At 36.1% G+C, this 24511-nt stretch overlaps 1 protein-coding gene across 6 annotated transcripts in view; it reads right to left on the bottom strand.

The window, feature by feature from the left end:
• dlgap1a (discs, large (Drosophila) homolog-associated protein 1a) overlaps positions 1–24511 on the bottom strand; it is a 138207-nt gene that overhangs the window by 79547 nt on the left and 34149 nt on the right. For all 6 annotated transcript variants that reach the window (XR_007180786.1, XM_048162941.1, XM_048162944.1 and 3 more), the window contains exon 2: positions 10724–10800. The gene's annotated coding sequence lies outside the window, so the exon portion shown is untranslated. The remainder of the gene's footprint in view (positions 1–10723; positions 10801–24511) is intronic.

The following is a 24511-nucleotide window of genomic DNA, read 5'->3' as shown; positions in this document are numbered from 1 at the left end:
GCAGTTTGCATAAATAGACGCAAAATGCACTGTAAGACTATGAAGTCCTGTGGGAAATCTAGCATAAGAGCTGATGGAATGCAATGTATTGTTTTTATTTAACTGAGAATGATGTTTGAAACTGTCTTGAGTTTGTGCGGCTACTTCTACCTCTATGATAACCATGTCGTATGATAACCATATCGTTATCATGCATCATGCATTTCTTACAGTCAGTGCCACCATGGACAGCTCCTACATTCACTCAGGCATCAGACTCTAACTTCAGAACCCTGGCCAGCTACCTCAATATACAGTATACAGTACATCAGGGATGGGCAACTCCGGTCCTGGAGGGCCAGTGTCCTGCAGAGTTTATCTCCATCCCTGATAAAAACTCACTTGCCTATAACTTTCTACTAATCCTAAAGACCTTGATTAGCTGGTTCAGGTGTGTTTGATTAGGGCTGGAGCTAAACTCTGCTGGGCAGTGGCCCTCCAGGACTGAAGTTGCCCATCCCTGGTATACATGGTGTCCTGCTCTGTGTCAGCTCAGCAAACTATTAGCCCATGTTTTGCACACTTTCCTCCATAGGGTGCTAAAATGTCACCCTCCGTTTAATCCACCAGTAACGGTGTTGTGAAACACTCTCTTCAATTTGCACTTTCACACTTACAACAAGTCTCTGCTCTCTTCTCGTAGAGGAGGAACTGCTGTTTTAATTTGTTTTGTAACTTCTAATTTGTCTCTTGAGTGAGTTTTTCAGCAGAGCGTTCAAATCTGATGCCAATGAGGTCTGTAAGAAACCTTTGAACCAGGAATTCTAGTCACTGTCACTTGGAAGAGCTCTTTATTTTGTGTATAGCCTGAACTGATGGTTCTTCTGAATGATGGAAAAGAGGGAAAAACCTCATTATGTTTTCACATTTTTTTTTTTTTTTTTTAATTTTATACTAGTCCAGTGTTCTGGACATGTGAAAGCTCATATTTTGTTAATGCACTTACATTAATAATTTAGCACAACCCTTTTATTTGAGCTGTAACGTTTTCCATATCAACCTTTTAAGGTGGGAACACTGGGTTACTTAGTAACTACTTATCCTAGCATACAAGATACCTGGTTTATCAATGTTATAAACACACAAACACTTCTGCTATAATATTCACCTGATTTTTCAATGCAGAAGAAAGCTATTTCAGGTAAATGAGACTTCTGATTCATTAGACACTGTAAAAGAATGACAAAGTGCATTAAACAGTAAACTATTTGAACTATAAACCAGTGTGATTATGATTACGATAATAAATTAAAATAATATGTTGACAAATACCAGTTTGCAACATCAAGCAAGGTAACGGACTGTTTTTGTACAGCAAAAATAACTGGAAGTGGCTGACAAATTAAAGTGGCTGAAGTTAAAAATGTAGGCACTTCTTATGTTGTTGGATGTAATCGCATCAAATAGTGGACAGCAAAACCAGTCATAAGGGTCAGTTTTTTTTGAAATTGAGATTTTTACACATCATCTGAAAGCTGAACAAATAAGCTTTCCATTGATGTATGGTTTATGGTTTATAGGACAATATTTGAAAATTTGAAAAATCAAAATACTGAGAAAATCGCATTAAAGTTATCCAAATTGAGTCCTTTGCAATGCATATCCACTCACAAATATACATTTTTTATATATTTACTATAGGAAATTTACAAAATTTCTTCAAGGAACATGATCTTCACTTAATATCCTAATGATTTTTGGCATAAAAAAAAAAAATCTATTATTTTGACCCATACAATGTAATGTTGGCTATTGCTACAAATATACCTGTAGTGAGTGGCAGCATTGATTTTCAGTGTGAATACCATGAAAAACACATCTAAAAGGAGAAAGAGCTATGCGACTGACTGTTCAACTAAATTTGACAAGAAACAACTGGACTCCAGGCAGCAAAACATGGATTTGCAGTTATCATTTTGTGTCAAAATGTTGAATTTTGAGGTAAAAATCATACCCTATATATTGTATTGACAACTCATCAATTAAATATTTACCATCTGCATAATTGGATGTTTTTAAATAAACACTGAAGTTTTATGGCTGGATGATATGACTAGACATATAACATACAGTATAAGTGATCACCTGGATTTATATGGAGTCAAAACCAGGCCACATAGATTTGCAAAAGAATAAAGTATTGCAAAAGAAGTGCCTCACATGTGAGCACTAAAATCAGTGACACTGGTAAATACTAGCTTGACTTACAGTACACACGTGTGTTTGTAGGTCAAAAGTAATGGTGGGGAAAGGATGCCTCTGCTCCGAAACCAATTCTCATTGGGGTTTTGTCGAGTGCTCAACCATATTACATTTGAGGAGATATTTCTGGTGCCGTGCAGCAAAGGATCTTAAATGAGGTGCTAAGATACAGGATATGCTTAATAAGAGAATATAAAAGATGTTTAATACGAAGTGAACACACAATTACAAATATAACAATGAGAGTGAATCATCCTAAGGCAAAATTTTCCGTTATGATGCATAAGGCAGGAAGGGAATTCATTAGATCTATTACAAAACACAGTGAGCTGCCTCGCTACCTACTGCCTACATAGACAGCTGCCGTCTATAACAGAATCCAAATTGAAACAGAACTTCATAAGTGACTGATTTGCAACACTTTATTTAGGCAGCAACTCTGTGCGTCATACAGTACATGTAGTGCTCCACATGCAAAGCGCAAGAGAGATTTCATTCACAATTGATTTCAATGCAAGCGATTCCAGAGGAACAATTCAGTACTTTAATGAGATAGTTCATCCAAAAATGAAAATTCTATCATTTACTCATCCTCATGTCGTTCCAAACCTGTATGACTTTCTTTTCTGTAGAACATTAAAAAAAAAAAGATATTTTGAAGACTGTTGGTAACCAAACAGTTTTAGTTCCCATTGGCTTGCATTGTTTTGTTTTGTTTTGTTATATACAGTGCTCAGCGTAAATGACAACCCCTTTAAAAAATATCTCAATGAACACAAAAACTATTTCCAAAATGTCTAAGACTAAGTTTTATATAACATCTGTTTAACTTATAACATGAAAGTAGGGTTAATAATATAACTTAGAGAACAAAATTTTCAGTTTTACTCAAATTAGGGTGATGCAAAAATGAGTACACCCCACTGAAAGTCTCTGGAGCAAGGCTAAATTTTAGACTACAAATGTCTAATTTAACAAGAATTTAACCACAGGTGAGTCTAATTATTCATTACACAGGTGTCCAGCAGACAGTTGACCATAAAAGGGTGTTAAAACCCCTTCCCATTTCATGCTGTCAGCAATGGCACCACATGGAAGAGAAATGTCACAAGACCAGAGAAAGAAAATAATTCTTTACACCAGAAAGGTGAAGGATACAAGAAGATCAACAAAGCTTTACTTATTATCAAAGCTTTACTTATAATACTGTAGCAAAAGTGACACAAATATTTAAAAAAGATGGAACGGCAAATATCTCGCAGAGACGTCCAGGTCGTCCGAAAGCTCTCGGATTTAATCAAAAATATCTTAAAGGTGCCATCGAACGTTTTTTTACAAGATGTAATATAAGTCTAAGGTGTCCCCTGAATGTATCTGTGAAGTTTCAGCTCAAAATACCCCATAGATTTTTTTTTATTAATTTTTTTAACTGCCTATTTTGGGGCATAATTAGAAATGCGCCGATTCATGTTGCGGCCCCTTTAAATGCTCACGCTCCCCGCCCACGGAGCTCACGCTTGCCTTAAACAGTGCATAAACAAAGTTTACACAGCTAATATAACCCTCAAAATGGATCTTTACAAAGTGTTCGTCATGCATGCTGCATGCATGCGTCGGATTATGTGAGTATTGTTTTTATTTGGATGTTTACATTTGATTCTGAATGAATTTGAGGCTGTGATCCGTGGCTAACGGCTAATGCTACACTGTTGGAGAGATTTATAAAGAATGAAGTTGTGTTTATGCATTATACAGACTGCAAGTGTTTAATAATGAAAATAACGACGGCTCTTGTCTCCGTAAATACAGTAAGAAACAATGGTAACTTTAACCACATTTAACAGTACATTAGCAACATGCTAACAAAACATTTAGAAAGACAGTTTACAAATATCACTAAAAATATCATGTTATCATGGATCATGTCAGTTATTATTGCTCCATCTGCCATTTTTCGCTATTGTTCTTGCTTGCTTACCTAGTCTGATGATTCAGCTGTGCACAGATCCAGACGTTAATACTGGCTGCCCTTGTGTAATTCCTTGAACATGGGCTGGCATATGCAAATATTGAGGGCGTACATATTAATGATCCCGACTGTTACATAACAGTCTATGCCAAGGTAAATTCAATTTTTAATTCTAGGGCAGCTTTAATTTGTCTTCCAAAGATGAATGAAGGTCTTACGGGTTTGGAACGACATGAGGGTGAGCAATTTTTAGGTGAACTAACCCTTTAATTTATATATAAAAAACAAAAACAAAACAAAAACTTACTGAACCCAAACTTGGACAGTGTAAAACAGTTTGCATTTATTTTAATCACTATTCTCAATATTTTCTCTTACATCCATCTTTCATTGCTCAGCACAATGCATACATGTGATGCTGCATTTGAAAAAGGCCAAAGAGAGGTATCTTAGGATAACAATTAATTTGCCTACCTGGAGGCAGCTCACAAGGTTTCGTAGTTATTCTGTACTGAGAGCATGTTGAATAACTACTGCCTGAAGAGAAATGTAAGCATGAAGATATCTATAATAACCGTTCAGTTTATCAACAGCATATCCTGGAGTTACACGCACTACATACACTTCATAATGTCAGACTTTTCTCCGGGGGTATCTTACAAGAAAGGCTCATCACCTTCTAGTGCATTTACATAAGACACATATATTTATGAAATATGAGTTGCAAATCAAGACTTAAAAGTTAAAAAAAGATAGAAGCCAATGATAATGTTATTTCTATATTTGAGGGTACAGTGGTTTTCTTAATGAGTTGGAATCAATTATGATTGAATCATCTGTGATGTGGGAATTATGCACTGTAAAAAAAATCTCCGTAAAATGTATGGTAAAAAAAACAGCAGCTGTGGTTGCCAGAACTTTACAGTAAAGAATACGGTAGGTACGTTTTACTGTAGGTTTTCCTTAGTTTACTGTCTGTTTTACAGTTCAAAACCGTATAATTTAAAGGTTTATATCATAATAATAATGGTTCATAACTGTTTATTTACACACTGTAAAAAAAAATGCTGTTAAATTTACAGTAAAAAACGTATTTCATTAACTGATACAAATGTTAATTTACCAACCTATTGAAGTACTAATATCCGTTTTGTAAATTTGTAATACACTGACAACGACCAAACACAGTGATGATGAGAGTCACATGATGAATCAAAGCTCATCACAAGCAGCTTTTCCACAAGCTGAGAAGGACAATACTAATATTTAGAAGTTGCACACACTAAAACACCACCATGGTAACACACATGAAATTTAAAAAAATGCAATAAACATTAATTTAACAACATTAGATATAACATAAAACCGAATGTACTTAACGGATTAGAAAAACTAATGAAAAATGAAAAAAAAGTGAAGTGTCACGCAAGGAATTGTTATTTTTCACTTCCAAAAATTTTACTGTAAAATTACATTAAATGTACAGTTAGATCTATTACAGTTATTAACCGTATATATAGTACAGAAACTTTCTGTAAACCAATTAACCGTTTTTCACCGTAGCATTTTTACAGTCTTTTACCATTAAAATCACGGTCATTTTTTACAGTGTACTACTATGCGTCATCTGTTTTAGGGTACTCGCTGTGAGCATCATATCCCGCTCAGTGCATTGCTGGCATTTTAAAAAATGAGGGCCACAAATGTGTCTCACTTTCATTATCCTTCCTATTTTTGATTCAGGTTGTCAATAACAAAAACTGGCAAAAAAACAAAAAATAATCCCTCAATTTCTTCTCCTTTTTCAGCTCATACTCTCATCAGATAAAGCTATTTTAAATGGGGAGCAGAACAGGGGAAAGCGGGGAAATATGGAGATATTAAACTGAAAATTTAATGAGCAGAGCTCTCGCCACGGGCAACTCAGAGCCACCATTCTGAGAAAGTGCATCTCGCACCACGTGTTTCACCTTCTGCTGTGACACGTTCGCTGGTGCCAGAAAAGGCTCGTTTCACTCTCGCTCACAAAAGACGGGCAATAGCAGACACGAACGGCAAAACATGGCCTATTTTTCAGAAAGTGCCCAGCAACCTTAGGCAGCTCTATTATCGAACTCAGAGATGCTTTATTTATGGAGACCCTTCTCTTCATCCTTTATAAAAAAAGTTTATCATCTCTAGGAATTCAATATGAAACATCCTGCACTAGAGAACTGGCATTACAAAACCGTAATGGAAAACAGGAAAAAGAAGCTGAGCTAAAGAACTATTGGTAAGCTGAAGCATCCACTTCTTTTTCTCAGTGAGCCTTTTTTTGCTATCATGTTGTTTTCTTAACTTTTACCATTTCTTTTTTAAGGTCAGCATGAAATAAACATTATGAGTCAAAACCAGAAGGGGTAATAATGTTACAACTGTTTCAAAAAGTGATTTTCACTATTATTTACAACAGGATTTGCAATTGTAATTTATTTAAGCCACAAAATAAACTTTCCATTCCATAAAATAAGTATAATGAATTACGCAAAAAGCATTTCGAATGTCTCCAGCACATTTTTATAATAACCCAAAAATCAAACACAGATCACCTTACGCACGTCATCATGTCTGTCAAAAACTTAGGCTGGCTGTCAGTTGGAATATTAGAACCAAACATACCGACACTCATGGGCATCAATCACTTCACGGAATACTTCCCAGAAAGAAAGAAATAATCGTTACCTTACGATCCATCTGTTTTCAAATCCATATCATTTGAATATCATAACATCGATGTCTGTCAAAAAATAACATGCACAATACACTGTAGTATTTATTAGAAGCAGAGGTCCAGGGAGCACAGGCATTTCCTGGAAAACTACCAGATATTTTGAATGTGTCATCGCTTTCTGAGAAGAGGGAGAAAATGGCGAAATGAGTGGCTGTCAACATGCTGTCTGTCACGATGTGCATAATACATAACACACATGAGTAAAAATAAGTTCTTTACTCACTGAAATTGAATCGAAATGATCAGGGAACTTCAAAAAGCCAATCCAACTGAAAAACATTGCTGGGTTAGTGAATATCCTTCAACCTGTCTTGCTTTTGATGGTCATTTTTTTATGCAGAATCTACACATTCTGATTCTGACATTCCTGATTTTAATATTTTCAATAATTTTCTATTCTTGACTGATCTTTTTTTCATAATTTTGGCAATAGATAAACTGTTAAATGAGTGATTTTGAGATGAATCCCTGTAGTCGCCCCAGATTATGCAGGTTACTTTTTTTTTTTAGACCTTGTCATTTTAATTAAAATGTCACAAATGGCAGACTTGTGATTTATGCCAGACATCTCCAGTCATTTAGTCCTCTTAATCCCATTCAGTGCCCTTTATCTGAATACAAAAAATTACTTAACTTGAAGACAAAGTATAACTCTACACTGTAAAAAAAAAACTTGTTGGTTTAACTTAAAAAGTTGTTACCTGGTTGCCTTAAAATGTTAAGTTCATTGAAATTAAAATTGAGTTAATACAATGAAAGCGATTGGTTTAATCAACAGAAACTCAACATATTATGTTATCTGAACCACATTAATTATTGAAGTTGATTTGACAAAAAAATTTTGTTATAAATGATTAAAAAATAAATAAATAAATAAATAAATAAATAAATAATATATATATATATATATATATATATATATATATAAAAAAAATAAAAATATATATATATATTTTTTTTTTTTTTTTTTTTTTTACAGTGTATCAGTTATATCCTATGGCTTCCAGGAAATCTTTTTAGGAAAACCAATAGGACTATTAGGCATATGTGTTACATCACCTAATTAATATTCATGAGCCAAGTTGAAAAGGTTAACAATATGCCCCACCCACTTTTCAGAATATTCTTAGCCTACACCCTTGCTTCTAGCCGTATAACTCGGATGTTTGACTCATAACGTCATGACCTAAAGGAAAAGAACAATACTGACTTCAGATTAAGAACACAGCTAGTATAATTTTAGTCCTCAGCTCTCCCTCAGGAACTGAAAATGAATTCAATATTCAAATAAAAAGGCAAAGTTTAAAAAAAACAGTGGCGTCATCTTTCTCGGTTCATGGCTGTCACCTCGCAGTCAATGGACGTCATTCTAGATTAGTCATCAAGTACTGCTCTTCAGATCAACTTATACTCAGACACTGTCGTGGACCGAATGATGCTTTTAGATGCAGCGGTCGCATTCCAAAGTGCTCCTGCTATTACGCATCAAAGCTGCGTGGGATTATGACATTTATTAAAATGTATAGTTTATCTATAGATGGTTGTAAGTTTAACAACCTCTCGTTTCCAATGTCCTTTTTTTAGCATAGGGTGCCTGCTGTTACAACCGCACTGAAAATACAAATTCTGAAGGAATGATTCATATGAACTTTTCAATATTTTAAGATGTATTTCCCATGGAATTAAAAAAACACTTTAGAAGAGATAAATTGGAAACTAAAAAAGTGTTTCAAATCAAATCACATCTTATCAGACACTGCAGACCCACTATGCAGATTGTTTTGCTTGCATTATGGCAGCTGTAGATTGAACATTGGCGCGGCACATGAGTCTGATTAAATTAGGCCGTGTCACTGCCTCCATTTAACTGGTGTTCCTGTGTAGCAAACAGTTCTGTCCTAATGAAAGCAGTCGAGCTGAAGCACTCCAGAAGCCCTTATCAGTGAATGTCAGATCAGTTCTCTACAGAGTACTCCCAGATAACTTAACAGCCATGACTCTCATCCAATGAACCTGCACACTGTGTGTGGAGCGCTGGAGCTGCAGTATCAGATGATAGCCCTGCGCTGGACAGTTAATCCAAGCATCCTGCTGATTCACAGGACAAACCCAAGGGTGGCGCATTGTTTCTCCATACTCATTATAATGGCACCTGCTATTTGACTGAAAGCACTATGTTTAGCAGCTGGCCTAAAGCTATTTGTGAACATCTGGATTGTCTATATTTTCATAATATGTATTTTTGTCTTATTTTCCAGTAAAAATATCTAAACAAGATATTATACCTTAAAACAAGATGCATTTTTTTTTTTTTACTTGAGAAGCAAAACTGTGAAAGGGTCAGTGACATTTGGCTAACTTCTGTTAATTTTTTTTTTTTTTTTAAAAACAACAACAACATAGAAATTCAATGCATAATGTGCATACAATGACTGAAATATACATCTTCTATGACATGCAAGTTTTTATTTTCATATTAAAATTGTTTTATTTTTGGCAAGTATGAAGTCAAAAATGTGTTTGTGATACAACAGTCCTAATGGAGAAAAAAATAATTAAAATAATTAAATTATTTATAAGTAGTTTAGTATTATCTTTTAGTTTCATTGATTAAGCTTCACTGTTTATTAAGTTTTCTTTTAATGTGATATTTTTTTGAAAATTATATTTAATGGTATTTTCATAACCATGTAAAAATCAACTTAAAAGATATTTATTTTACTTTAAAGCAGACACTCTTAACTCTTTGCCCACCAGCGTTTTTTTTGTTTGTTTGTATTTTTTTTTTTTAGGGCCAGCATTTTTGATCATTTTCACAAAAATGTCATGGCCCCCAGAATATTTTTGTATGAATATCTGAACATACAATATATCAAAAGAAAGAACAGAGCCTCTGCTTTTAAACAAAAGCATTTTATTCTGCTTCATTCATTCTTTTTTTTTTTTTATCAACTCTTGAATGTGGGTAAGTTTCATAAAAAAGCAACATTTTGAACAAAAAGCTGAGAAAAACATGATTTTGTCAAAAACTACAGTAAATCTGGATTGAACTCAGATCAAAACAGCTGCGTGAGATTCTCCAGCTTTGTTGTTGTTGAGCAACCAAAGCACAAGCTGTTAAAGCAGCAGCTCATTTGCATTTAAAGGAACACACACAAAACAGTGCGTTTTTGCTCACACTCAAATAGGGGCAAATTTGACAAGCTATAATAAATGATCTATGGGGTATTTTGAGTTGAAACTTCACAGACACAGTCTGGGGACACCAGAATGGGGATTCTTGTGAAACATCTTGTGAAAAGGGGCATTATAGGTCCCCTTTAAGGATGTTTGGAAATATTTTCTGCATTTCAAAATGTGCAACACGTTCAAGAGCAGCAGAATATCAACCAAAAACCAGGTGAAAGCCTAATCCTCCTTTCTTAATCTATTAAACAGACTGTGTTTTCCTTGACAAGACACGAGTGTAAGTGAGCATAGGTGTGTACTACCCCATCTGTCTGTGGCTTCTCACGGACAACTCCGTGTCCTTACATGTTGTCCTCAATCGCGTACCAACCGACAGAGCGTCGCATATTAAACGATGTACCATCTAATTAAATTATTATTATGCATATTACAATCAGGTCAAGAATTAGGTTAATCTGAATGATACCAAACAAACAGCATTAGCAAACCAGGCAGATTTCCACAAAGCTCATAATACAACAGAATATTTGAGGAACACATGAAATCATACTCACGCTCAACAGTTCATCATTTTCGGATGATATATTCCAGTGCACACAGGAATCCTTTTGTTACAAAACTCCACACCAACCTGACGGGGATGAAGAGAAACAGAACTGTGGTTATTAAATTTAACAAGAGCACCAACAGGGACGTTCACGAAGCCAGAAAAAAAAATATACCGCTACCTAATTTGAGCAAGGGAAGAATAAAATGGGAGAGGCTTTATGGTTCTCATTAGAAGTAGGTGCGTGTTTATTATCCAAGATGAAGACAGAAAGAGAGGGTTGAAGGCAGAGACTTCAAACGCATGGGGTGAGAGAACGAGCATTCCTGCCACACTCTTTACAGACGCTCTTTACGACTTAACAAATATAAAGTGCATTACAGAGAGGAAGACATTGCCCCTTGGAAATACGCTTGGGAACTATTAAATGAAAAATGTTTCAGACCACTCAGAATTTCTAAGAGCAGTGCAGTTCAACAGATCTTGTCAAACACCAAACAATTCAGTATTTCAAATGAGAGTTTGTGGATAAAGCAGGGAGCAGAATTTTGCTTTGTTAAATGTATAAACCTTTAAGATTTAAAATATAATATATGGGCTGCTAATTGATTAAATTAGCTGTTTAAGATTAACATATTTTAAGGAAAGAAAATAAAATGTGTGTATTTTTATGGATGACAGTCGTAATGAAATATATTCCATTAGATTCAAGAAGTATTAGCAAAATGTTTTTAGCATAAATCTCAATAAATTTTATTACATTTATTAAAGTTATTTTATTAGTTACATTTAAAAAGTCTTAAAGGCAGGGTAGGTAAGAAATTTTGTTCCAAATTTGTTTAAACTTTCTATATATATACACATGCATAATTAAAATGTAAGAACTCTGATAAAAAGAGTATAAAAATCGAGTGACTCTAGACCGTTTAATCTGTATTAAACACAGCTCATTATTTCCATCCGGGACGAAACATAGGATTGGCTTAGGCGGCTGTCACTCTCTCGCAACCATGGCAACCACCCTTTTGCCACACATGACCTGCCCACTTGCGCGCGCACGTTTGATTAGGGGAATTCAAGAGGCATGGATCCTAGGAATACCAAAACAATGGCAGAGAAACAGCAAGCAAAATTCACAGTACCGGCCTATGCAGTTAGTGAAGGCAAACCGGGCAAAAAAGGAAGACAGTAACAGTACAAGAAAAGGCAATGAACAAAAAGTCTTTGGATAAACAAAGAAATAAAACGCGAGTTGATATCGGCGTGGCTCTCCAGCGATGGCGAGAACTGAGGGAACTCAAGGGGCTGAAAAGTGACTCCTTGATGGCTTTATTTCTGCTGGACAGGTAAATCTTTCTTTTTGTATTTTGATCATACATATTTTTTTGTTTATTTTTTCATGAAGCATGTGTCATTAGCACACGTAGCTGCGTAATATAGCTAACATAACATTACTTAGCGAGCCGTAGTAGAGACGATAAATAATCTATAGGCCTAGCTCAAGATGATAGCTATAGTGTTGAATTGTGCATAATTTTGCTTTAGATAACTAAATACATGTTTAACAGATAGTAGGCCTAACGTTACTCCGCATCTAGGAACTTTTCTTAGAACTATATTTACCCTCTGTCTAACTCTTTTACCATGTTCACCTGTAAGTTTACCTGCACGTTTTTTTTCGCCTTTGTTTTGTTTTTATATTCTCTACCTATGTTTACTGATGTCTTTATCTTGTATCTGTGTGTGTCGTACACACTTTGTTGTATGTGTGTGTTATTATTTTGTGTCTGCAATGCAGTTGTGAGTTGATATTTGAGTGTATGTTACTCTGTTTATCTGTAGAACAACGTATATGTTATGAATCTTACACGAAATTCATCTTCATCACAGTGTAAATGATGGTAATGGAAAAACGTGTATCATGCAACCTGTTTTTAGCTTTGCCTTATAGATAACTAACTCGTTAGCGAATTAAATTATGTTTATCTTCATAATTATAAAGTTATTTTTATTACATGTGATTCTGACATGATGTCACTACATGCACTGTGCTCCTTCCTCTCCGCTCGTCTCAGGTAAATAATGCGTCTTCCAGCTCAGTGGTCGGAGTCGCACGTTCATGCGTTTTGGGGGCGTGGCTTTGGAAGGAGCCCAGAAGGGAGGGGGTGGAGTGAATGGAAATAATGAGCTGTCTTTAAAACAGTCGTGAGAGGTCTACAGACACTCGATTTTTATACTTTCTTTTTCAGAGTACTTACATTTTAAATATGTATTGATATATAAATAAAGTTTAAACAAATTTTGAAAAAAAAAGTTTTTTATACATTTTTTACCTACCCTGCCTTTAATATATGAAGTCATTTTGCTTTTCCAAGACAAAATCTTTTTTTTTTTTTATTCTATCGATGAAAGGTTTTCAAATTTGAATTTTAGATTTCTTGTAAAGCATAAAAATTTCAGAAAAAACAAAATGCACAAAAGTTAAATCTGTTTAGCTTAACTAATTTCACAAAAGTAACACTTTGGGGTTGAGGTCAAAACCTCTAACCAAAATGTTTGAGAAAAATCAATACAACTGAGCCTTGAACTGTAACGAAACATGTTTTCACTCAGTTATTATGAAGTAAATCACATTTCTTGTTGTCTTGAAGAACACTAAGGCTTTCACATTTCATCTCTGGTGAGTTTAATATCAAACCAGCCATCAAAATAAAAAATCTTCTCGGCACTTCAAGGACAACACTCTGTCATGCCATTTAACTGAGACTCTGAAGGCCTTTATGAGCTCCACGGGAAGATATCAGATCAATATTATGATTTCACCCCAACATTTGCATATTGATCTCTTTATGAGATCCTCCACAGTAGCAGTCGTCAGAGCATTATAGAGAGCCATGGATTTGTCATGAGATAGCACGCACACACACAATAAAATGAGTGTTTGTATGATTAAGCGGACTCTTCCTGAGCCTCCGGATGCAGCTCAAGACAAGCTGTTTCCTCTGGATCATTATTCACACAGACGAGCATCATTGGCTTTGATCATTAGATGTTATCTTTGATGAAACTCCGTAACACAAACGGGTAAACTGTCGGCTGAGTGTGAGATGCAATGAGTGGGAAGCGATGTGTTGATTTCCCAGCTGAAGTGAATATATGGAGGTTTTCTGCTCTGTACCCTCTCTATAGATCCCATTGGTGATCCAGAGTTATTACAGAGAGAACACTTTCTCTTAAAGTGATACATACTGTACATGGATTAAGCCCTTAAACAACCTCTCAGTTGGCTATCGCTGTGTACTGGTATTGGATAATTTCAGGGCTCAACATCACAGTGAATGTGTCAAGCAACTCAACAACATCCTCATCCATGTTCATATGGAGCAACATTCTAATAACACTAACAAAACCCGTAACAATACTAATAAAACTATAATATATTTCATGTTCATATTAGAATACTATTCATTTCATATTTTTACAATGCTACAATACTATATTTACAAAAATATATTTATGTAGTTGATGTTAAACTACTATTATTACTATTATTAACAGTGACATTTAGTTGGATCATTAGTCTTAAAACCACACCACAAATATATTAATGCTGGCAGGCACGGATGTGTACTTTATGTAAAAAGTCTCAATCACAGATGTGTCAAGAAATTTCAAGTTCATTTTAAATGGGACTTCACCAGAAATTATTGTGTCAAAATGGTGAAATTAAATTCTGTCATGACAACTCTCGGAGTGTCTGCCATGGTAATGGATATGACAATGTTGATATATTTTGTCTTGGTGGAACAGATCTGCTACGCTGCTGCTGCTGCAGAGCAAGTACGGGACTTTCTCCTTCCAATACATACACAACACGCTGCTGTGAGCAAGTAAGACATGCTGCTGCTGTACAAAGTAGTGACTGAATTACCTGTAACAGATATATACAGGTGGAGCTGGGGAAGGTGGAGGGTTTCTGAAAACGTGCTGCACTGTTAAAGGTGCCCTAGAACTTCTTTTTAAAAGATGTAATATAAGTCTAAGGTGTCCCCTGAATGTATCTGTGAAGTTTCAGCTCAAAATACCCCATAGATTTTTTTTATTCATTTTTTTAACTGCCTATTTTGGGGCATCATTAACTATGCACCGATATATAGGTTGCGGCCCCTTTAATTCTCGTGCTCCCCCTCCCCCGGAGCTCGCGCTTGCCTTGAACAGCATAAACACAATTTACACAGCTAATATAACCCTCAAAATGGATCTTTACAAGATGTTCGTCATGCATGCTGCTTGCATACATCGGATCATGTAAGTATAGTATTTATTTGGATGCATTACATTTGATTCTGAATGAGTTTGAGGCTATGCTGCGTGGCTAAAGCTAACATTACACACTGTTGGAGAGATTTATAAAGAATGAAGTTATTATACAGACTGCAAAGTGTTTAAAAATGAAAATAGCGACGGCTCTCGTCTCCGTGAATACAGTAATAAATGATGGTAACTTTAACCACATTTAACAGTACATTAGCAACATGCTAACGAAACATTTAGAAAGACAATTCACAAATATCACTAAAAATATCATGTTATCATGGATCATGTCAGTTATTATTGCTCCATCTGCCATTTTTCGCTATTGTTCTTGCTTGCTTACCTAGTCTGATGATTCAGCTGTGCATATCCAGACGTTCTAATGGCTTGATCATGGGCTGGCATATGCAAATATTGGGGGCGTACACCCCGACTGTTACGTAACAGTCGGTGTTATGTTGAGATTTGCCTGTTCTTCGGAGGTCTTTTAAACAAATGAGATTTATATAAGAAGGAGGAAACAATGGAGTTTGAGACTCACTGTATGTCTTTTCCATGTACTGAACTCTTGTTATTCAACTATGCCAATATAAATTCAATATTTAATTCTAGGGCACTTTTAAGGCAAATGCTAACCAAGTATTTGAAGGTTGAGCACGCAGGCTCATTGGCTACTGATACAGCAGGAATTACATTATTAACCCAATGGTTGGGTTTGTCCATAATTGCCTCAAATTTGGTTTGAAACAACCCAGCATTTTTTAAGAGTGTAAATGTGCCTGCGCCATCTAGAGTTTCATGACAGAACTTTGTATTTAAATTAAATTAAATTCCTCAGCAGAAACACCCCTAAAAGGAAGAGCCTTCACTCTAAAAAAATGCAGTATTAACAACAACCCAATTTGGGATATTTGGCAACCCAGCGCTGGGTCAAAATTGGACAAACCCAGTGTTGGGTTGTTTTTACCCAGCTGGTTAGGTTAAATGTTTGATCCGACATGCTGGGTTGTTTTATTAAACTCAACTATTGATTAAAAATTACTATATTGCTGGATTAAAGGGTTAGTTCACCCAAAAATGAAAATTATGTCATTAATGACTCACCCTCATGTCGTTCCAAACCCATAAGACCTCCGTTCATCTTCGGAACACAGTTTAAGATATTTTAGATTTTGTCAGAGAGCTTTTTGTCCCTCCAATTAAAATGTAGGTACGGTATACTGTCCATGTCCAGAAAGGTAATAAAAACATCATCAAAGTAGTCCATGTGACATCAGTGGGTTAGTTAGAAGTTTCTGAAGCATCTAAAATACATTTTGGTCCAAAAATAACAAAAACTACGACTTTATTCAGCATTGTCTTCTTTTCCGGGTCTGTGTATATCCGCTTTCAATCCACAGTGACGCTGCTTCTTCTTCTACGGCAGTTGGCATCCAGCTTATTGGTGCATTACCGCCCCCTTCTGCTCCGGACAGTGACGCTGATGACGTGTTATCTAGTGTGCCCGAGCTTCGTTTACAGTCTGAGGGAGACGCACACTGTATTCAAGCTATTCTACATTGTATTTTGGTATTGCTATATTTTTTAAAATGGTGCGTAGGTGTGCACGTTGCGGATGTCCTAATCGCGTCACTGTCTGGAGCAGAAGGGGGCGGTAATGCACCAATAAGCTGGATGCCAACCGCCGTAGAAGAAGAAGAAGCAGCAGCGTCACTGTGGATATACACAGACCCGGAAGAGAATACAATGCTGAATAAAGTCGTAGTTTTTGTTATTTTTGGACCAAAATGTATTTTAGATGCTTCAAAAATTTCTAACTAACCCACTGATGTCACATGGACTACTTTGATGATGTTTTTATTACCTTTCTGGACATGGACAGTGCACCGTACACACATATTAATTGGAGGGACAGAAAGCTCTCTGACTAAATCTAGAATATCTTAAACTGTGTTCCGAAGATGAACGGAGGTCTTACGGGTTTGGAACGACATGAGGTTGAGTCATTAATGACATAATTTTCATTTTTGGGTGAACTAACCCTTTAAAATGAACCCAAAATACAATACGTCGAAAATTAAAAACACACCAGATTACTAGAGTAATAACACAGGCAACAGTAATAATCAAAAGGTGAAAATTTCTAAACATAAACAACACAATTATACAGCTTATACAGTTAAACAAAATAGCTTTTTAAAAATTAAATATATAATAACTTACGTTTGAAAACAATTTTGACCATATTTCACTTATTTTTTTCTCACGCCAATGAACAGACTAAAATCATTTTGTCCAAAAGTCGCTGCAGCCAGTTTTCAAAGTTCTCTCTCCTCTCCGATTCAATTAATTTTCTTCTATTTTCCACATATATTCCTGTCATAGGTGCAGCAGAGTGTTGCCGAAACCTGAGCCGGTCATGGACTGCTGTTCGGCGGGGGAGCTGCAAACCTCAGGCCGCTGTGCTGCGTTTTTTTTAAAGGTTTAAAGAGGGGCGTGACCAAAAAAGTACCAAGAACCACTGCTCTAACCCAAATGGCTGGTCAACACAAAAACTACCCAAATCATGGAAAAATTAACCCAACAAAGTGACCCAGTAGGATCAATCCAGCGTTTGGGTAAAACAAACAAACAAAAAAAAAAAAAATGTTTTTTTGGATTTTTGTTACAAAGTCTTGTTGACTCTACATAATTAAATCAAGTTTGACCTCGTGCATAATGTGTGTTTGAACTTTACTTTGCTGCCATTGAGTGTTTACAGTCTTTTCATACTTAATAAAGTGCTTATGTTACTTTGCATACAGATCACTTTTGCTGTCCAGCGCCTCAGGCACAAACAAACAATTTGCTATGGATGAATCCATTAACATACAGTACAGCGTACAGTGGAATACACTCATATGCATGAATAACCTCTCATAATGTCCTAGACTAAAAAGCACATTGTACTTATTTCAATATCTCAATACTTCAATGCTAAACCACCAAAACATATATCTTCACCAGCGGCAGATTTTCTCAAGATGTCCTTTGCCGTTCCTGCCTCACTAATACAGGAGAATTACTGTCTTGACAGGCCGCATATAGAGCTTAGCCTAATTCAATTGTCCGCTATTCTCGGTCCTCATACTAGAGGCTCTTCTTACACCCAGCTCCTGTGTGTAAGCGCCTGTGATTGATGGAGATAATGAATGAGTCTACATCTATTATCGTGATGCGGGATGCTGTGTGAAGTAATATCAAAGTAGGAACGTGGTGGGAACGCTGAGCACTGGAGAGGCCAGGAGCCCGAGCAGCCAGTCTCACTGATATATGGCACCGCCTCAGGCTACCTGGCAACTGACTAACCCATGGTAATGCAATATGTTCACTTTTAGAGCAGCTCAGATTGCTGTTCTTCACACAGCAGTCAGACTCATTTTGAATTTCAGAGGGGGAATTGTGAACGTAGCTACTGTTGTTTTAAAACCAATTGTGATTGAAGCTGGAAGCATTATAAGTGTTTATAATGTCTATAATGTTCTATAGATGAAGAATGAATTAACAAAATATAACCCTTTCTATATGTTACATATAGTGCCACATACAGTACAGTACCTCATACCGATGGATGAGTCTGAAACGCAACTACCCTATACTGGCAGTTGAATGAGGCTTAGCAAGTGCACCATGATAGCACAAAATGGTTGATCTTTAAAGTTAATTAATTTGTCATTTTATTTCATTAGTCTTTGAGTGGAAGGGGTGGAATGTACAGTAGGTCAGAGAGAGACAGAGAGGGGGAGAGTAAAAGAGAAACTGAGAAGAAGCGTTATCAACAGCTGCCAGGGCTCATTGGAGTTATCACGCCTCACTTTACAGGCAGCAGATCTCTGGCAAAATTCATCATCTGTACAGATCTGTGGGGCTTTTTTTTCCACAGGCTAATTTGTTTGAAATGTTACTGCTAAAAACAGATGCTGTCAGTATTTGTGTAGAGGGACTGAAGGTGACATCAGGGCTCAGGGAATCAACATCAGCAAGAGTTAAATACATCGGACATAAACAAAGCTCCATATGAGTGACTTTGTTCCTGCACCATGGTAATAAAATAAAGATAAAATAAAACACATTGATTGATTTATTGATTTATAAGCGCCTCCCTGGCTCTATTTTCAATTTTTTTTTTTTTCTAAAATGAAAGCAACTTTCAGTTTTAGTTTTAATTTTTCAGCATAAAACAAATTGCTCACCTATAAGATGTCAGACAGCTCAAATATGCAACATTTTTAACAACTGATTGTACAATACCTTGTAGTTCTAGTGCTACTTAAAAATAATGCTAATACTTACTAAAATACTTAACGACTAGCTGAAACATTGAATGAACTGAACACACTATACAGGGCTCAACGCTAAGGATTTTTTCTATTGGCCCGGTCGGGCCAGTGGTTCAAATTTTTACTTGCCCTGCCAAAATTTTCACTGGCCCCACAACAAAAAAATTAATAAAAGTAAAAGACAAGAAAATGGGCCTATAAAATAAGCATAGTTATTGTTTTCGTTGTCTTTGTTACATTTAACCTCAATAAATACCAAAAGCTACTAGATTAACTTATATTTTAAATATTGTTAGACAAATAAACTAAGTAATAAAATAGTAACAAATAATCAAATTACGAGTAATAGCACAAATAAATACAATAGAACAAACATATAAATGAAATAAATGGTGCTTTTCAAGTTTTTCATGTAGGTTTAAACAGGAGATTTTCAGGTACAGAAATTGTAATCTAATGTATAACTATATAACTATAGAAAATATTAAACTTCATTAAAGTTAATCAGTCAAGAGCAGTTACAGATGCATAAAAATGTTTTTAATGTTGAAAATATAAAACATTAAATAGGCTACTGTTATTTGAAATTATAAAAAAAAAAAATGAAAACACTTTAAAGGTGAAGTTAAACCCGCCAGTAGGTGGCAGCGAATCACTGTTAATGAGCGAATCATTGAGATTCAACCGATTCATTCAAATGGCTGATTCATTCAGGAAGTGTTGCTCAGAGACGCAAAACCATTCTGTGTACTTTGGAACTATTTTCGTTGGCGAAATACAGCGAAACAGACAATTTGGTGTCTTAAATGTAAGTCACTTGATATTAAGTTCTTGTTCATTAAACTGTACACTAAATAAAATCAATATCACATTTGTAACTTAATAATGCTAATATTTGGAGAAAAATGGCGCTCTTTGTGTAATATTGGTTAACTATATTAAATTATATAAATATGAAATATATACAGGGGCATTTTTTCCCTTATCTTGAATTCTGGGGGCATTCTAAAGGCATTTTAATAGACTAAATCACGCAGTGAAAGCGTACACTAAATATGCACGCGCACGTCTACTAGACTATGTCACGTATTGCATGCGTGCCCTCAGTGGTGTGTGTGTTTTTTTTTTTTTTGTAAAGTGAGGGACATACTCGATACTATCAGATCGTTAATCAACAATTACGATATCGCACACCCAGCACTGGCCCAATCGGGCAAGTGGCCGTTCCGTCTACTGTCCCGAGCGTCGTTCACACTGGCCCCAGTCCTTATTGTCGAGCCCTGCTATATGATTTGAAATGCCGACTTCAAACAGAGACTAAATGCAACTGGCATAGACATGGCGCATTTGGGCATGATCAGTCGTAAGTATCAAATTACATTCATAATAGGCCTTACAATCGTTTAGTGTGTCCCCGGCTTAAGTGACAGTAGTTTCATAGTGAAATGTCCTAATAAACAGTTAGCAGTAACAGATATAATATTCACCACATTGTGCATAGGATACTAAGTAAATAAGTGTTCGAGTAGGGCCTCACCCACGCTATCTGGACCTCATTTCAGGCGTCTGCAGTAAAGCAGCTCATATCCCACAGCACTGCACAGTTCATCTGACACCCAGCCTGATCATGTGACACAGATGAAAGACGAAAAGCATCAATACCTCTACTGTCTCATCATCTATTTACTAAGTGTCTTACTTTGGAGCACAGATGCTTGTATATTAGTACTAGTACTTATGTAGTACTTGAATGTGGAATTTCATACCTAATGCATAAATGTTCAAAGAGCTGAAAAAATGGGTTTTGAAATAAACTGCACTGACAGAATGCTTTCACTGACACAATGACACTGGTGTGAACCCTAATTTGAAACACTATCAACATGTCACTGAGGACCACTGATAGTGTTTCATGTGCATTGTTCCTCACCTTTCAGTGGGTTATAGCTAACTACAGCATGTGTGTGTGAGAGGGAGAGAAATAATTTTTTTGCAATTTAATAATCACTTGCAAAGGAGCATGTTCAGTCAGTCAAATAGTCAGGTGGCTGGATCTTTGGTGGTTTAAATGATCCATATGCCTTCTTGTTGCTCATTAGCACCATGTCATTACACATTCATTGCTATATCATTACATGAAATATTCTTTTTACACACACACACACACACACACACACACAAACAAACAAACACATAGCAATATCAAAATGATTTCTGAAGGATCATGCGACACTGAAGACTGGAGTAACGGCAGCTAAAAATTCAGATTTTCCACAAGAGGAATACATTACAAATGAAAATATATTAAAATAGTAAACAGTTATTATAATAAATGTACACAGGAAATGCAAATTATTAAACACCATCATGACATTCTGTGTATTAAAGATGATAAAGAGGATCTTTTCGTCGACTGAGAAACCAAAGAAGACTGTTACTGAGTTTTTGAAATGAGCGCATGCGTAAGAACAACCCCCCTTCCTTTTGAGGGAACGCCTCCCAAAATTCGTGCACAAGTATTGGAACACGAGTGTTTACCACCGGCATTCGCTGTATCGTGTTAGTGGATTCATTATGTCGGACTCACCGCAGGTAACTCATAATCTGCAGTTGTTACTCCTGTCTCCGGACAAAAACATCGCATGCGGCGCCTGTGGAGTGTGGAAAGTTACTGGAGCACGCAGCTGCGCACGTCTCTCACAAGGAACGTCACGGCAGTGATTGACAAGCCAGAGGGACAATCCGCGCACGTCTCTCACAAGGAATGTCACGGCATTGATTGACAAGCCAGAGGGCCAATCGTTTATGCGATCATCGCGTAAACGATTGGCTGATGTTTTTAAGGCCCTACCTCGTGCACAGATGATGTATATTAATATTATTCCTTTCAGTGCACCTAATAAATAGTTTTTTATCAGTTAGTAAAGACAGTTTCAAGTAATATTCTCAATAAACTCGCAATCGCCTCTACACTTAAGCTAAAAAAAATAATGGCAAAGCCAAGGCATTATACATTTCAGAGGAGATTTATACCAGAATCATGCAACTTCTCATTTAGCTAAAGAATGAGAACAACTTCCTAAAAGACTCAGGCTGCATTTACACTGCAAGTCTTAATGCACAAATCCGATCTTTTGACCAGTGTGTTTACATTCACTTTAGACGCGACTGGTATCCGATATCTGTGTTTACATTACTTCCTGCCCCAAAATGATCGTCAATCATAGTTTTAAATGCACATAATAGATCCTCGGGTTTTGAATGGCAGTGCTATTAAAATTATTCATGGAGTGGCCCAAAAAAATATCAATTTCTTGATTTTAATCATTTTTACGAACCGATATCGATTCTTAAATCCCAAGAACCTTTAGTCTAGTCTGTTTTCAGTTGATGAATGAGCAGAATATGTAGCGCCTCCCATTCAATAAATCGCAATAATCTTTGTGCTTTGTTACTTTTGATATGAAGCAAAGTCTCAGATTTCAAATGATGTCCATCTTATTATGAGATTCAAAAAATAAATACCGTTTTGGCGCTGTTTAATGTGACGTGACAGATCGCTTCAGTGCCTCAGTTAAAGGTCCCGTTCTTCGTGATCCCACATTTCAAACTTTAGTTAGTGTGTAATGTTGTTGTTAGAGTATAAATAAAATCTGTAAAATTTTAAAGCTCAAAGTTCAATGCCAAGCGAGATATTTTATTTAACAGAAGTCGCCTACATCGAACAGCCAGTTTGGACTACATCCCTCTACTTCCTTCTTTAATGACGTCACTAAAACAGTTTTTTGACTAACCTCCGCCCACAGGAATACACAAGAGTTGCGTTTGTAGAGTGTGTTTGTCGCCATGTCGTCGAAACGCTGTTATTTTCATCCCGCAGTCCAATCACCGGGTCTGATTCCGGCTCAAATTGATTGGGTAAAATTAAAGACATGTTTACAATAACACTGAGCGCGTGCATCTCCACGTTATGGTAAGAGGTGTGACCTTTCCGGGCAAGATGCGCTAAACTGCTGTCGAATCACAACACAGGAACCGCTGGCACAATCAGAACTCGTTACGTATTTCTGAAGGAGGGACTTCATAGAACAAGGAAGTCATCAGCCCGTTTTTATGACAGTGGAAACAGCGGTATACAGATAAGTAAATTATGTGAAAAATACTGTGTTTTTTTACACGCAAAACATGAACACATGTTATATTGCACACTATAAACACAATCAAAGCTTCATAAACCACGAAAAACGGGACCTTTAAAGAGAAGCGAACAGATTGTGAACATCCTCTCCTCCGCTTTAATACCAGTTACAGCGCAAAATAAACACGACTAAACATCTGAAGGTATGTTAAAATATACAGTACAACTTACTGAAATCCGTACCATGTCTCATGTAATAGCTCAATCAGTGTTTCAACCTCGGAAAGACGTCAATAAAACAGCTTGTAAACAATGTCACGTAACGTCACATTTACCTCAGAGAAACGTGACCATAAACTCATTAGTCAGCTAGAAAAGTGTACTCAAGAAAGCAGCATTCTGATAAATATAGCTATGCACATTACATATTCATTATAATTTTTATGTTCTTCAATATTTAATGCATGTAATTCTAAACTTTATTTATAATAAAAAACATCATTGAGTGTAACTTAAGTGTTTGTATATAAATAAGTTAATTTAATCTTCCATATTATTATAGTAGTACCAACTGACTTACATGTGTAGTTTTTAGCATAAGTTTTCTTTCCCTCTAGAAAATTTGCCATGTACTGTAACTGAAATACTACATCCAAAATAATTGATATCGAATCGAAATCGTAATCGAATCGAATGCATGTGAATAGTTATCGAATCGAATTGTGAAAATTGCGTCAATACCCAGCCCTATTGTTTATAAATATCTTCTGTCATTTTGATCCGCTTGCATCCTTGTTGAAGGTGCCCTAGAATAAAAAATTGAATTTACCTTGGCATAGTTGAATAACAAGAGTTCAGTACATGGAAATGACATACAGTGAGTCTCAAACACTATTGTTTCCTCCTTCTTATATAAATCTCATTTGTTTAGAAGACCTCCGAAGAGCAGGCGAATCTCAACATAACACCGACTGTTACGTAACAGTCGGGATCATTAATATGTACGCCCCCAATATTTGCATAT

This window comes from Megalobrama amblycephala, linkage group LG17, assembly GCF_018812025.1.
Source record: "Megalobrama amblycephala isolate DHTTF-2021 linkage group LG17, ASM1881202v1, whole genome shotgun sequence".
Taxonomy (NCBI): domain Eukaryota; kingdom Metazoa; phylum Chordata; class Actinopteri; order Cypriniformes; family Xenocyprididae; genus Megalobrama; species Megalobrama amblycephala.
Note: the sequence above shows the minus strand (reverse complement) of the source record. Positions and strands in the feature narration are given on the sequence as shown.